The following is a 16,207-nucleotide window of genomic DNA, read 5'->3' as shown; positions in this document are numbered from 1 at the left end:
TTCCTTCTCTACTGAGTCATTATATTTCATTGTTCTTTTTTTTTTTTTTTTTTTTTTTGACAGGCAAAGTGGACAGTGAGAGAGAGAGAGAAAGGTCTTCCTTTGCCGTTGGTTCACCCTCCAGTGGCCGCCACGGCCAGCGCGCTGCGGCCGGCACACCATGCTGATCTGATGGCAGGAGCCAGGTGCTTCTCCTGGTCTCCCATGGGGTGCAGGGCCCAAGCACTTGGGCCATCCTCCACTGCACTCCCTGGCCATAGCAGAGAGCTGGCCTGGAAGAGGGGCAACCGGGACAGAATCCGGCGCCCCGACCGGGACTAGAACCCGGTATGCCGGTGCCGCAAGGCGGAGGATTAGCCTAGTGAGCCGCGGTGCCGGCCTGTTCTCTCTTCTTAAGTTCAAAAAAAGAAAACTGCATTTTTCTTTTTAGTACTATTGGTCCTTCTGTTTCTGGAATTAGATTGTTTTCTGTTTCTCAGGTTTGTCCACTCAAATAAGTTTCCCCTTCAGTTTATTTATTTTTTTAAGGATTTATTTATTTATTTGAAAGAGTTACACAGAGAGAAGAGAGGCAGAGATAAAGTGATCTTCCATCCGATGGTTCACTCCGCAGTTGGCTGCAATGGCTGGAGCTGTGCTGATCTGAAGCCAGGAGCTTCTTCCAGGTCTCCCACACAGGTGCAAGGGCCCAAGGACTTGGGCCATCTTCTGCTTTCCCAGGCCATAGCAGAAAACTGGATCGGAAGTGGAGCAGCTAGGACTAGAACCGGCGCCCATATGGGATACTGGCACTTCAGGCTAGGCTTAACCCACTGGGCCACAGCGCCGGCCCCTCCCCTTCAGTTTAAAGGTATATCCAAGGAAATGAATCTAGTTTCAAAATTGTTCACCAAAGTTCTTTGCAGCCTAAAAATTCTATCACCTTGGATTCACCTGAAGTTTCAGTAGTGCTCACACATTATCCAGTTAATTTAGAAATTAAAATTTTTTTGAATTTGAAGAAGTTAATACAAGTCATTTAAAGATAATCCCTTTGGGGCTGGCTCCGTGGCTCAGTAGGTTAATCCCCACCTGCAGTGCCAGCATCCCATATGGGCGCCGGTTCTGGTCCAGGCTGCTTCTCTTCCAATCCAGCCCTCTGCTATGGCCTGGGAAAGCAGTAGAAGATGGCCCAAGTCCTTGGGCCCCTGCACCCACGTGGGAGACCTGGAAGAAGCTCCTAGCTTCAGATTGGCACAGCTCCAGCTGTTGTGGCCATCTGAGGAGAGAGCCAACGGAAAGAAGACCTTTCTGTCTCTCCCTCTCACTGTCTGTAACTGCCTCTCAAATAAATAAATAAATAAATAAAATCTTTAAAGATAATTTCCAACTCACCCTTCACTAGGTTTCTGAAAAAAAAAAAAATAGTTAACATCAAGGCTATTTTGTTCAGTTAGGTTTGTGAAAAGTGGTTGAGAAATGGAAACTAACATTTCCAATTATAATAAATCAGTATGATTTAACAGAATCCTGTTTAAAGTTTATAGACAGCAGATAACTCACTCCCAAGTGGAGGTCGCTAGGCATGTGTTAAGCACCTAAAATAATGTGGGTAGACTGAACATATTAGTGTAGAATCCTGAAATTTTTTTTTAAGATTTAATCTATTTGAAAGGCAGAGTTACAGAGAAAGAGAGACAGAGACAGAGATAGAGACAGACACACAGAGAGATCTTCCATTCACTGATTTCACTCCCCAAATGGCCACACAGGAGGGCTGGGCCAGGCCAAAGCCAGGAGCCAGGAGTGCCTCCAGGTCTCCCACGTGGGTTCAGGGGCCCAAGCACTTGGACCATCTTCCACTGCTTTTCTAGGCACATTAACAGGGAGCTGAATTGGAAGTGGGGCATCCAGGACACATATGGGATGCTGGCATTAGAAGCAGCAGCTTTACCTGTTACACCACAAGGCAGGCTCAGAATCCTGAGCTCTTAAAAATGTAGTAGTACAGTATCTGATGCTCTTTTATGAAGAGATTAAGGCATTTAGGAAGCTGTTAGATTTTCCCCCCTGAACCCTTAATAGCATATTACTTCTGTGATTTTCTTGTAACATTATCAAAATACTTATTGTAGAAATTGGAGAAATCCTGAAGGTTATATTCAAGGCTGTTGTGCACTGGAGAAGACTATATTTTCCCCCAAAACTTGGAATAAGTAATAATAATTAAAGCAATTGATTAATAATTAATAAGTAATAAATTCCTATTAGAGAATTACAAAGTAATGAAGAATTTTGATCAAGGCTGTATCTTAGCCTACGCTTGTTCTCTTTCTGGAACTTTTGACATAAGACATTTCAGAAAAGCTTTATTCTGCTAATGCAGTCTGGTATTTGAGAAGTTGATATACAGCTCACATCTCAGGGCTGTGCCATGGCTCACTTGGTTAGTCCTCTGTCTGCAACGCCGGCATCCCTTGTGGATGCCAGGTTCTAGTCCCGGTTGCTCCTCTTCCAGTCCAGCTCTCTGCTGTGGCCCGGGAAGGCAGTGGAGGATGGCCCAAATGCTTGGGCCTTGCACCCACATGGGAGACCAGGAGGAAGCACCTGGCTCCTGGTTCCGGATTGGCCATTTGGGGGGTGAAACAATGGAAAAAGGAAAACCTTTCTGTCTCTCTCTTTCTCTCTCTCACTCACTCACTGTCTAACTCTGCCTGTCAAAAAAAAAAAAAAAAAAAAAAAAAAAAAGATGAAAACAGCTCACATCTCATAAGGATAGCTTATCTGTGGTATGTGCTGCTGCAGACATGGCAGTTTCGAATGCATGCACAAAAGAAGTGCCTGTTTCCAGCGGCCACCATCACTGTACTGACCCCAAGCTTGAGAGAGCCACCACCAGTCTTCTACCTTTGCTTTCCTTATCAGCATGCCAGAAGGAATAGAATAGTACTGTGGCACACCTTGTATGAATGATGAGAACTATATACTGAATTTCTGATGTTAAAGGAGATGAACAGAAAGAGAAAACAGTGAGCTTTTAGCTTCCTGTGATTGAGGATTTAAATAGTTACACTTTACTTTTTAAGTATGCCTTTTCATGCTGATTAAATATAGGCTATCGGTGGCTTGTTCCTGGAGTTTTATCATTGATCTAATTGATTGAACAAGGGAGGGTTGCCTGGAACATACAAGCTTTAGGTGAATTATGAAAATGACAACTCTTTCTTGGAAATTGGATGAGTTGGATCTGCCATTCTCAAAGAAAAATAATTTTTTTCTTAACATTTCTGTAATAACAGTTATAAAGTAACAATTTACCTTTTTTTAACCTGAGAAAACCCAGTATATAAATATTATTTGCTTTCATCTGAAACTATTTACCTTGGAATGTTACTTTTTGCCAAGTCTACTCACAAGCTAATTTTATTAGTATAATTAGCAAGTGTCAAAAACTATTTGTTTCCATAATTCAGAAGAAAAAAGAAAACATGGATTACAAAACTGATTAATTTCCTTTAGAATTTAAGGTAAGATTAAAAAATCACATATCTCAAGATTTAGAACATAGAAGAAGAAATTAGCAAGTTGTGTTAACTCACTGAATAGACTGGCACTCTTCTCCATGTCCTGTATTCCCCTCATGGAATGTTTGCTGTCATTTGCATGTATTTGAGCCAGGAACAGTAGGTTATACAAAACAACTTCAGCCATCACCATAAACTTCAGAGAAACTGGTTTTCAGACAACAAAGGCAGCTCTGTGCGTGGCCTGAGTTGGGTGCCTTGAAAATGAGCGCAGTTGACAACTGCCAGGTCAATGTGAATGTTCATGTTAATTTTCCAAGTTGGGAAACAACATGCTTATTGTTGGGGGACAGGGACACGTGAGAGACTTGCAGTGAGCAGCTTTTCCACTGACTGAGGGAAGCTTGTTACAATGAAGAGGGAAAGTTGTGTAGTAGTCAGTTTATTTTTTACTACTCAGAGAAGCTGGAGGGGAGGGGCCCATAGACCTGGATAATACTATTTCAGAGCCAGTTGGAGAGAGTAAAGTGCAAAATGATCTTGCCTGGAGAGATTAGCCCTGCCTGTGGATGTTAGAAGAGCTATGTCTGCAAGGTATGAAGCTGCGTTGAATTATTTGTTTTTAAATAGAATATTGGTAAAATGGCCACTTACAAGGACTGCTTCAGTGCTGCTTTGGCAGTTTGAACTAAAGGTTAACTTAATGTTTTAAATAGGAGATATATTAGGAATGTTTGAAAAAGGGTCTTGAAGGGCATTTTTTGTTGCAGATATTTTATTCTATTTTCTTTATACTTAAAGGATTTTCTTTTGGAGTCAAGATAAGAATGACACTTTTAAATATTAAGACTGGCTATGTTTCTTTTTTGTTTGGTATGTTCTTTGTTTTTAAATAAAAAGTAAAACAGTTCTGTCATTTTCCCATTTCTAAGATTTTCCTAGCATGCTGGTTCTGCCATAGAACCCACACCCTAGCTTCCTTGCTTCTCTGTTCTCACTTGGAACATGTGTGTAGGTGAGCAGTAAAAGGTGTCATCAGAGAAATGTGGTCACTTGTCAGCTCTGGTTGGCCACCTTCCACCTCGCACCGGTACCATTGGGAGGCTGGGTGTGCAGTGTAGAGGAGTGGGTGATGGACACGAGAATAATTGCCATTGTGTTTAATGTCTGCCATGTGCCTGGTGCTGTACATAGTATCTTCTTAGTCCTTACAACACTTCTGTAAGAAAGGGCCCCATTGTGCTTTTCTAAAAAACAAAACAAGACTTCAGGTGATTAGGTAACTCTCCCCCAAACCACTGTGGGCATTTAGTAAGGAGCAGTCAGGGGACAGCAACAGTGAAAGATCACACTGGAGTCCCCTTCTGTGATGGAACAGGCGAGTGAGAAGCAACCTCAAAGGGCTGATTCCCTAGCTTTCAGACCCAAGCCTGCCTGGAAAACAGAAAACTCAAAAGAAGATTAGAGCAGACTAAGTGTGGAACAATTTGGGATGAACAGAAACTGAGAGTTCTGGTGAGAAACCAATTTAAAAACTTAATTAGAGCCCTGGTTGACACATCATTGGATCCCGGGAGAATGAGTACTGTGCGACTTGTTAACACTTGCCCTTCATTAGTGATGTTTGTCCTCAGTTTCTGCATCATGACTGGCAGAAGGAAGCCTTAGAAAGCCTCGGAAAGGCTGGCACATATTCCAGGGACAAGGACAATAGGAAGAAGCCTATTCTTTTCTGCAGTAAGCTGAGGTGCTCAGAGACTCTGGTCTGAGGCAGTAGCTGATGGCAGTGGAGTGCCAAGTCCTGTCCCTAGGGATTGATACCAGATAACAGCTTTTAACAGGGAAGAATGGAGGAGGTGAAGAAACTGCTTTAGGACTTCAGTGGCAATATTACTCCCTCTTTTCCAACTCTGTACCCAGCTTATGTACAAAATTGCTTTGGACCCCAATAACGCTTGCTGCTGATGTTCTCTTCCTTGAACTTTGAGTTCATCTTCGGAAGGATGCCAGAGATCAGCCCGATTAATAGATCAAGTTACATAAGGGTTAATGTAGTGGAGGGAGACTTTGACCTGTACCTGTGGAGCCTTCTCAAAATCTGAAGAATATACAGAGCCCACAGCTGACTCTGGAAAGCAAGAGAGGCTGTGGATATAACTGGGAATCAAGGGTTAGGAGAGGGGCCGGTGCTGTGGCGCAGTGAGTTAACGCCCTGGCCTGAAGCGCCGGCATCCCATATGGGCACCGGTTCGAGACCCGGCTGCTCCACTTGCGATCCAGCTCTCTGCTATAGCCTGGGAATTCAGTGGAACATGGCCCAAGTGCTTGGGCCCCTGCACCCATGTGGGAGACCAGGAGGAAACTCCTGACTTTGGATAGGTGTAGCTCCAGCTGTTGCGGCCAACTGGGGAGTGAACCAGCGCATGGAAGACCTCTCTCTCTAACTCTGACTTTCAAATAAAAATAAATAAATCTTAAAAAAAAAAAAAGTTAGAGAAGAGCAGGTACAGAGTAGGGGAGCTACAGGCCTGGAGATTGCCATGAGCCAGCATTACTGTTTAACAGCACAGAGTGATGGTGGAGGGGATGCAGGGATGGGTGTGGTTAAAGAGATGAAGAAAGAGGCAGAAGTTCGTTCCTGTTGCTCATCAGACTGCTGATGGAGTGAATGAGAGAAAGTGTGTATTCCTGACATCTCTGATTGATACCTAGAATAAGTTTCTCCATAGAAAAATAATAGAGTTGTAGGCTGTCTGCTTTTCTTTTAATGCAAAGTTTTTTTTTTTTTTCCTAAGATCTATTTATTTTACTTGAAAGTCAGAGTTGCACAGAGAGAGGAGAGGCAGAGAGAGTGAGAGGTCTTCCATCCGCTGGTTCACTCCCCAATTGGCCGCAACGGTTGGAGCTGCGCCAATCCAAAGCCAAGAGCCAGGAGCTTCCCCCGGGTTTCCTATGTGGGTGCAGTGGCCCAAGCACTTGGGCCATCTTCTACTGCTTTCCCAGGCCACAGCAGAGAGCTGGACAGGAAGTGGAGCAGCCGGGTCTTGAACCGGCACCCATATGGGATGCCAGCGCTTCAGGCCAGGGCGTTAACCCACTGCGCCATAGTGCCGGCCCTGAAATAGTTAGCTTATAGTGAACTTGAAATATAGATTCTGGGGTTGGCCTTGTGCACAGTGTGTTAAGCCACCACCTGATGCTAGCATCCCATGTGGGCACCAATTTGTGACCTGTCTGCTCTGCTTCCAATCCAACCCCTTGCTAATGGCCTGGGAAAGCAGCGGAAGATGGTTCAAATGTTTGGGCCCCTACCTCACAGTAGGAAGACCAGGGTGAAGCTCCAGGCTTCAACCTGGCCATTATGGCCATTTGGGAAGTGAACCAGTGATGGAAGCACATGCTTGAGTGTTCTCTGTCTCTCCCTTCCCTCTTCCCCCATCCTCCATCCCAATTTTCTGTAGCTCTTTCAAGTAAATAAATCTTTTTAAAAAAAGAAACAGATTCTGACTACCATGAAAAAAGTCATCTTGGTAGAAAATAATGGGTCTTCAAATGAACTTTGAATTATGTTCCATTGATAAACAAGGAACTACCTATAAATTAGAACTAAGGAAAAGTTAAACATCTTTTGATATCTTAACATGGCTTACAGATATTAAGCAAGTTAGTTTACTCTTAATTTTTAAAAAGTTAAAAATAGGGCTTTTGCTATGGGGCAGGAGGATAATCTTCTGCCTCTGGTGCTGGTATCTTATGTGGGTGCTGATTTTAGTCCTGGCTGCATCTCTTCCAATCCAGCCCTCTGCTATGGCCTGGGAAAGCAATAGAGGATGGCCCAAGTGCTTGGGCCCCTGCCAGAAGTTTCTGGATCCTGGCTTTGGATCAGCCCCACTTTGGCCGTTGTGGCCATTTGGGGAGTAAGCCAGCAGATAGAAGACCTTTCTCTCTTTCTCCCTCTCCCTGTCTGTAACTTTACCTTTCAAATAAATAAAATCTTAAAAAGAAAAGTTAAAAATAATTGATAAATTTGAAGGGTATTGATTAGTAATTTTGGCTTATCTGATGTTTTGTCACAATTAGAATGAGGTTATGCATTTTGGCAAGAAAACTGATATTTTCTTTAAGTGCATTGTGTCAAGGTTTATAATGTTGATGTGTGTTATTACTAGCAATTTTTGCTTTGATCATTTGGTTTATTTTTTGTTTGCTAAAAAGAACTGTTAGCAGATTGGGGAGACTAAGGAGACATAATTAAGTGCAGTTTTTCTGGATAAGATCCTAGAAAAAGAACTTTAGTGGCAAAATTTAAATTTAAATGTGGTCTGAAGTTTAGTTAATAATATACCAATGTCTGTTTCCTGATAGTTGTACTGTGGTTACAAAAGATTTTGACATGAGGGTTAGAGGAATGAGAGAGAAGGATACTCCACACAATTTCCTCTAAGCCTTAAATAACTCAGAAAGTTAAAAAATAATATATGACACACAGTGCTTACTAAGTGCCAGATATACCCTCCTTCTGTTATCTTTTGACTCCTCTTACCAACCCATGAGGGGACCTTTTGTTATGCCTAGTTGAGATATGGAGAAACCTGGATACAGAAAGGAAGAAACCTGTCCAGTGTCATGTGACCTGTAAGTGGTTATGGATAGCTGTAACACAACTGGTTTGGGATTTGACCTGAGGCACTTTGGATGCAGAAATCCATTGTAGCATACTGGCTTTAGTGTACCAGTATGCACATGATTTAAAAGGAATTCAGACATTCCAAAACCACATCTACCTTCCCTAAGGCAGTCTCTGTTACTAATTTACTAATCCTTCAAAGAGTTTCTTTTTAAAAACTTCTTGAATTTTTAATTAGTTTTTAACAGACTCCATGTGACTTGTAGACACAAGTCTAAGATCCTAATATTCCCTTCCTCATTTCCAGCTTCTTTTTTTGTTGTTTTAAAGATTTTATTTATTTGAGAGGTGGGGTTACAGACAGAGAGAGGAAGAGACAGAGGGAAAGGTCTTCTATCCACTGGTTCACTCCTCAAATGGCTGCAATGACTGGAGCTAGGCGGATCTGAAGTCAGGAGCCAGGAGGTTCTTCCAGGTCTCCCATGTGAGTGCAGGGGTCCAAGCACTTGGGCCATCTTCCTCTGTTTTCCAGGCCATAAGCAGAGAACTGGATTGGAAGAGGAGTAGCAAGGACATGAACCAGTGCCTATATGGATTGCCTGCACTGCAGACAGAGGCTTAGCCCACTACTGGGCTTCCTGTGGCAAGTTTTTGTTTTGTTTTGTTTTGTTTTTTATCTCCAGAATCTTCATGGTGTGCTGTTGTAGATAGCAGTTGTGTTGGAAACTAGGGTGACTTATATAAGAAAGCCATTATGAATGAAGTGCTAATGGCTCATTACTAGGTATAATCTGGACACTAAATAGAATCAAGGTTCATTTAGTTCTGCCATCACTCTTAAGTGCTTTGGTACAAATGCTTTCTCATATTCGTAATGAGATTACCTGTTTATTTAGGCAAAACAAAGCAACAGGTTCTCAGCCATTCTAACAATGGCTTTGTAGTCTTAAAACTGAGAAAGATTATGTGAATTACTGTAGATTGGACCTTTGAGAGTCTAAATGAAGTGGTTGAGTCTGGTCTGATTTGTCTATCCGGTGTAGCAACTGGACTTCCTTAATTTGCTAGAAGCAGAAGGTTCCACAGGGCACATTTCGGTCTGAAGGAAGACTCTGTCTTTGAGTTAAATAGAAAGTTGATAAAATGCATATATTAACAGTTACTGACTCAGTAGGCTTCATAATTCTAGGAATCAATCACTGTTGTTTTATATGTTAGATGTATTCATTTCTATCTTTCTCCTTTCTCTTGGGCACAAACAAAACTTACGAGGTGAGAAAAATACAGGAATTTCCTATCTATTTATATATATATACACACACACAGCAAACATGTAGTCTGCATTGCAGAAGCAACTTACTTTTGTCTGTCTTTCCATAGTTAAGACCTTTTTTTTTTCCTGTGAATTGTATTAACATTTGTAAACAGTGGTAATTTTGATTTTTTTCCTGTTGCTTTTAGATTCATGGTGAGGGGCAGAATCTAATCTAATCTTGCTTTGGAAGACCCAAAGGACAAGTTCTTTTAGTTTTCTCACTGTCTTTCCTGTCCCTCCCTCCTACATACTCCTTTTTCACTTACATCACTGTTCTCTCTCTTAATTTTTAATTGATTATAGTATGGAATTAAAGTTTTAAAAATATCTATAAAATTTATTTTTAGGTTATTTCTTGGTCTTAAATTTAAAAGGTTGTGAGTTGAATCTTTCTTGTTTCTCAAACTCAAAACTATAAGTGGCTCTGTGTATGTTTTCAATTGATTCTTTTCCTTATGTAGGTGCCTCAGGGGACAAAGAAATGTCTTTTACTTGCCATTTAGTAGTCTCATTCTGTATTCAGGCAGTCACAGATTGTGTGGATAACTGAATTAAATTATGAAATGACTTTGCTAATTTAGAGAAATGAACTTGTAAACTTTAGTAGCATTAAGGGCAGGAGAATTTACTTAAAAAAATTAAGCAAACTTTATAAGCTGCAGAACTACAAAGTTTATAAGGTCTGATAGAAAGAGATGAGGAATATAGAATAAGCCATTACCCAAGTTTGAATTAGATATATAATGCTGACAGTTATACAGTTAGCAAAGAGTATGTTAGTGATATGCCTAAAAAGAAAAAGTCTGAGTCAGTGCTTAAGAAATCTGAACCTGTTTCCCTAAAGTTGAAAGAATGTTGATGGTTGTTCAACCTAAGAGGTCACTCTAGGGCAAGAACCTTGCCTGAGTTAGCGTCTATTTTCTCCCATTTTTCTAGCATAAAATATTTATTTATTTTAGTACTTCCTAGCTTATAAAATCTAGGTAAGTTGTTTCTAATATTCAAGCCCTTGTTATATAACTTAATCATTATGTAATAGTGTCCTTTAGGGTTGTTGTAAGGAGTTAGCCCAATTTGCCTCTCTTGCCTTCTTCATCCTTCCACTAGCCACTGTAGACCTGTGCCTGAATCTATCTTAGGGTGATTAAAAAGTAGACTGGGAAAACTATGATCTTAGGAAAATCAGACATTGGCAATGGAAAAAAATGGAAAATGAAGACTCAGAATTCCATACTCCTGGACGGTATGGAAAAGGGAATCAGTTTGATTAGGGGACCGAACTGCTGATGCCGAGATGGTATGGAAAGTACATTTGAAAATCAGTTGTGCAAAGTGGTCCATAGAATTTGAAACATAAAGGAATCTTGAGTTACAGCATCAAATATCTATTTCCAGATTTTAATAGCATAATCATATAGTCTACTTCCATCATCCACTGACACATGAAAAGTCTTCATTTATTCTAATACTCCAGAAGTTTAGAAGCCTCTTAAAATCTTTTTTTTTTAAGATTTATTTTATTTGTTTGAAAGACAGAAAGAGAGAGAGAGGGATAGAGGTGTCTTCCATCATCTTCGGTTCATTCTCCAGATGACCGCAATGGCCAGAGCTGATCCAAAGCTAGGAGCCAGGAACTTCTTCCAGGTCACCCACATGAGTGCAGGGCCCAAGGACTTGGGCCATCTTCCACTGCTTTCCCAGGTCATAGCAGAGAGCTGGATCAGAAGTGGAGCAGCTGGCTCTCAAACTGGCACCCATTTGACATGCTGGCACTGCAGGCAGAGGCTTTATCCACTACGCCATGACACTGGGCCCCTTGGGTATAATTTTTCTCCACCAAAATTCATAGCGAATTTTTTAAAAATTTATTTGAAAGGCAGAGAGAGATTTCCCATTTTCTAAAGTTCACCTCTTAAATGCTCAAAACAGCTGGGGCTGGGCCAGGTTGAAACTGAGAGCTGGGGACTCAATCCAGGTCTTCCAAGTGGTAGCAGGAACCTAACTACTTGAACCACCACCTGCTGTCTCACAAGATGTACATTAGCAGGAAACTGGAATTGGGAGCACAGCCAGAAATCAAACCCAGGCACTCTGATCGTGGGGTGCAGGTCTCACAAGCAGTGGCTTCACTGTTGAGCCAAAAGCCTACCTCTCATGGTGAAAGCTGATTCCTAATATGGAAGTGTGGAGAAGTGGTGGGACCTTTAAGGGTAGTTGGGTCTCGGGGGCCCCACATTCGTAAAGGGATTCATGTAATTTTCAAGAGAGTGAGTGAGTTGTCTGGAGAGCAAATTGTTGATAAAGTGAGCCTGGTACCTCTCCTTGATGTCTGTTGCATACGTACTCTTTCTCCACATGCACCCATTTGCTCTTTGATTTCTCCACCATGCACAAAGCAACAGATAGCCCTCAGAAGACAAACTAGAGTGGGCATTTAGCTAGTGGTTGAGATTATGCATCCCACGTTGGACTACCTGGGTTCAGTCTTTAGCTATGGCTCCTGATTGCAGTTTCCCACCATTACAGAACCAAAAAGGCAGTAATGATGGTCAAGTAATTGGGTTCATGCCACCCACATGGGAGACCAGGACTGTGTTCCTAACCTGTGGATCCAGCCCTTGAAGGCATTTGGGGATTGAGCCACCAAATAGGAGCTCTGTCTCTCTCAGCTTCTGAAATTTAAAAAGAAAATTTTCTTAGAAGAAACAGAGCATATGATGGCACCATGCTATTGGAGTTTTAGGTGAAATAAGTAAACGTTTATATATATTACTCAGACTCCAGGCATTTTTGTTACAACAAAGAAAATGTACTAAACCAATTGTGTAAATGGGCTAAACACAGTGTAATCATGGGATAATCAGTTATAAAAATGTAATGGAAGAAGAGGCAAGAGGGGTTCCAGTGTGAGAGATGCACCTGCTCTGTTGGCTTTGAAGATGGAGGAAGATCACAAACCCAGGAGTGTGCGTGGCCTCTAGAGTCTGTGCATAGCCCTCAGCCAAGAAGGAAGCAAGGGTGGCAGACCTGGATCTTTAGGGAATGGAATTCTGCCAACAACCTGAATGGGTGAAGAAATGGATTCTTTTTTAAAGCCTCCAGAAAGTAACTTAGCCCTGCAAACACCTTCACCTGCAAACTTAGCCTGGGGAGATCTAAGTTGGACTTCTGACCAATGAACACTAAGAAAATAAATATATATTGTTTTAAGCAGTTATGTCTGTGATGATTTGTTACAACACTAGAAAACTAATGCAGCAAATGACTCTCAAATTTGAATAACACTCAGATGATAAATTCAGGTGTCTTCATTCACTATGATATCCTGTAGGGAATTTAAACTCATTGAAACCAAACGTCTCCCCTAAAACCTTCTCATGTGTCTTAAGTTGATTGATGTTGCTCCTATTTATTCAGATACTGCAGCCAGAAATCTGAGAACCAGCTTAAACTCTTTTCTTTCTTTTACACTTTTCCTCTACCTCCCTATCCTATGTAATGGTTACAAAATCTTTTATTCCGGGTCCACTACGGTGAATTTAGGTCTGTGTTCCACCATTTCTTACTTGGAGTTGTCAATTACCATCTCTGCCTCTGGGTAAAACTTCTTGCTAATTCATCCTTCAGTTCCATCAAAGTGACCTTTGAAATAAGATCATGTTTCTCTCTTCCTTCATGGTTTCCCGTTTCCATTTCAGTCAAGTTCCAACTTGTAAGCGTTACACACAAGGCTGTTGATCTGGCCCTGTTTCTCTCTCCACCCTTTAGTCTCTCTGTTCTTTAAAACATAGTGTGCTGTCCAGCTAGATGGAACGGCTTGTATTTTTGAGAATATGTGCTGTCCTTTTATGTCAGCAGTGCCTCGTATGTACATCTGCCTGCAATGCCCTCATTTCTGCTCCTAACTCCTCGTTCTTTGTCAGTCTTCAAGTCAGTTGTCATTTCTTTTCAACACTGTTCTCACATCCCAGGCTGAGGTAGTAACCCTCCTTTGGGGACCCCATGGTATTCATGTTATTTCTGGAATTGCATTTCTTCCCAGAAATTCTGAGTTTTGTGTGGACAGGTTTTGTGAGTGTGTGTTTGGGTGTGTTTTAGTGTCTGACACTTACGGGTTCCAGAAATACTGTCTGAAGACTGAAATGAGAAGACCAAGGCTGGCACTGTGGTGTAGCTGGTAAAGCCGCTGCCTGCAGTGCCGGCATCCCATATGGGTACCAGTTCAGGTCCCGCCTGCTCCATTTCCAGTCCAGCTCCCTGCTATGGCCTGGGAAGAAATGGAAGATGGCCCATGTCCTTGGGCCTCTGCACCCGCAAGGGAGACCTGGAAGAAGCTCCTGGATCCTGGCTTCGGATTGGCACAGCTGCAGCTGTTGCAGCCACCTGGGGAGTGAACCAGTGAATGAAAGACCTCCCTCCTCTCCCCTCTCCCCTCTCCCTCCTCCTCCCCCTCCCCGCCTCTGCTTCTCTGTAACTCTACCTTCAAGTAAATAAATAAATCTTTAAAAGAGAGAGAGAAAGAGGCCAGAGCATAAGGATCGTGTGCCACAGAAGTGGATTTCCACATCAGTTTTTGGTCTCTTTCCCTGGATATTTTAAGGACAATATTGGACAGGAGTGTTTCTGGCATGGTTTGAATAGCTTTTTCTCTGTTTCCTATAAACGCTATCGAGAGCGTTTACATTTGGTATTTGAGGTGTGTCAGTAGGCAGGGGCTCCCTGAGGAGTTACTTCAGAAGAGAAAGCCCCTGGGGGGATGAGACTCATGCAGAAAGCCACCAGACTGTCAGTCGGCCGTCCACTGTCTTCATCTGCAGAAGGTGCTGCCCCTTTCAGTTTCGCTTCTCCTTTAAGAACAGATTTCCTGTTCCAGAAAGAGTCTGCTTATATTAAAAAGCAGTAAGCTATCTTCAGTTTTCTTTTAAGTTTGGTATTCTAACAACAGTTACTTCATGGGGGTTTCCAGACTTGGGAAAAGAGTTAACAACTGAACTTTTGATTACAACAAGTCTGGGGACAGATTTTGCTTTGTTCTTCATGTTATGTGCAAGGCTTACCTATTCAGTAATGCTCCTCCATTCATTTAAGGAGGAAACATGCAAGGCTAAAAGGAATTTTTTTTTCCCTTTTCACTTGGGAAGTCACAGCTTCCACAAGCTTCCAGATTGGTAAATCTGATCTCCACTGTTGTTTTGTGTCCTCAACCCACAGGGTCCTATCTTGATCATTTTGGACAACTTAACAGTTGATAAATAAATGGAAATCACATATTTCTAACCCATTTCAAATCTTTTTTTCTTAAGTCCATGTTAATCACTTTTGTATTGTGTGTAGGGAAATGCTTGCAGAGAGCAGACTTCAGTGGAGGAGATAATGGACCAGCGGCTGTGGAGGATAACTGAAGGAAGGACTGATAGACTCGATTTGACTTGACACTGCTACACAGGGGCCTGGCATCCTGGGAACTGGGTTAGCGTACTCTTTGAACGTTGTCCGGCCTGTTTGCTGCCCCAGTTGTAATGAGGCATACTGTAACCCTTTTCTTACCACTGTCTTGCTGCCTGGCATGTTAGCAGTGCATTGGCATGAAAGAGACACAGTTACACAGCCTAATAGTTTCCTAGAAATGTCTGATAAGAGAAAGATAGTGGTTTCACATGTCAGTTTTACCTCTAACTGCAGTTTCATTCATCATTGTTATTGTTATAAAAGGATCTGGGAGGCATGTGTACCTCTTCTCTGATAGCATCTTCTACATGTCACTCACATGGCCCCAGCCACACACACCTCATGGCTCTCCTGGCTTCCCTTCAACACAGCAGGCGGGCTCTCTGTTCTACCGCAACATTGTCCGCAAGATACATAACATAGGCCACAGCCATAATTTAAACTTTCCAGTAGCTACCAGTTAAGACAAAAAGAAACAAGTGAAATTAATTTTAATGATAAAGCCTGTTTAGCTCATATATCTAAATGGAATTTTTTTTCATCCAAGAAGCCATAACTTTATTAATGCTAGAAACAGTACAAATTTCAAACCAAGCTACAGTTACTCTTTTGAACACCAAAAAAGGTCCTTGTTTTCCAGATGGTTACATTGTTAATTCCATAATAGCATTTAAAGTATCATTACTGTTGTTCCTCAGGGCTCGGACTGCCTTTGCTCTGGACGCATTTGCTTGTGACCTGACCAACTCTGTATCCTTCCTCCCACCACACCTATTTCATTGACCTCTTCCTCTTCACTCTCCTCCAGTACTGTTAGAGTCTATGTGTTTTCCTGAATGTTTGAGACAGCTTCACCTTGAACTTTGAATTTGTCAGCTGCCGCCAGCTGTGTTTGCTGAGATAAATTCTCAGTCTTAGCTTGCCCCAAAACTGTATAGGTATCTGAGGCTGGGCTCTTGTAGACCCTGGTTTTGTGATGACAAAGAGTACATTCTTAGATTTCCAGATAGTGACCCCTGTAACCTGTCAAAAATCCAATCTGGACATGGCTTTCCATGCCTTCTTTTCGCTCCAACTCTGTTTTTCTTTACCAACTGGTTCTTCATCAATTTTCAGGCCGTCTGAGCCTGTTATGTGTTGCCTGTGTGGAATCTGACTCATCACTGTCAGATTTTGTTGTTGACCCTGTCTTGGGCTAGGGCAACTCCTGCTCTGTAGCAGGTTCTGTTTCTGTGGCTTCATCAGGCATTTTGTACAGGGAATGCTGAACCAAGATGGCAACAGAAAGAGCTAAATGTGATGTTTTACTTTTTT

The 16,207-nt window shown here is 42.0% G+C and overlaps 1 protein-coding gene and 1 pseudogene across 8 annotated transcripts in view; one reads left to right on the top strand and one right to left on the bottom strand.

The window, feature by feature from the left end:
• The window catches only part of ART3 (ADP-ribosyltransferase 3 (inactive)), a 116,897-nt gene that overhangs the window by 56,391 nt on the left and 44,299 nt on the right, over window positions 1-16,207 (top strand). For 2 of the 8 annotated variants that reach the window (XM_070047990.1, XM_008267723.4), the window contains exon 1: window positions 3,903-4,097. The exons of 4 other annotated variants lie outside the window; for them this stretch is intronic. The gene's annotated coding sequence lies outside the window, so the exon portion shown is untranslated. Of the gene's footprint in view, window positions 1-3,894; window positions 4,098-16,207 lie in introns of those variants that run through there. 2 more of the 8 variants (XM_051819674.2, XM_070047993.1) reach the window with 2 other exon arrangements.
• On the bottom strand, window positions 15,451-16,142 carry LOC138843554 (nascent polypeptide-associated complex subunit alpha-like; annotated as a pseudogene).

The sequence above is a fragment of the Oryctolagus cuniculus genome, chromosome 8 (assembly GCF_964237555.1).
Source record: "Oryctolagus cuniculus chromosome 8, mOryCun1.1, whole genome shotgun sequence".
In the NCBI taxonomy this organism is placed as follows: Eukaryota; Metazoa; Chordata; class Mammalia; order Lagomorpha; family Leporidae; genus Oryctolagus; species Oryctolagus cuniculus.
Note: the sequence above shows the minus strand (reverse complement) of the source record. Positions and strands in the feature narration are given on the sequence as shown.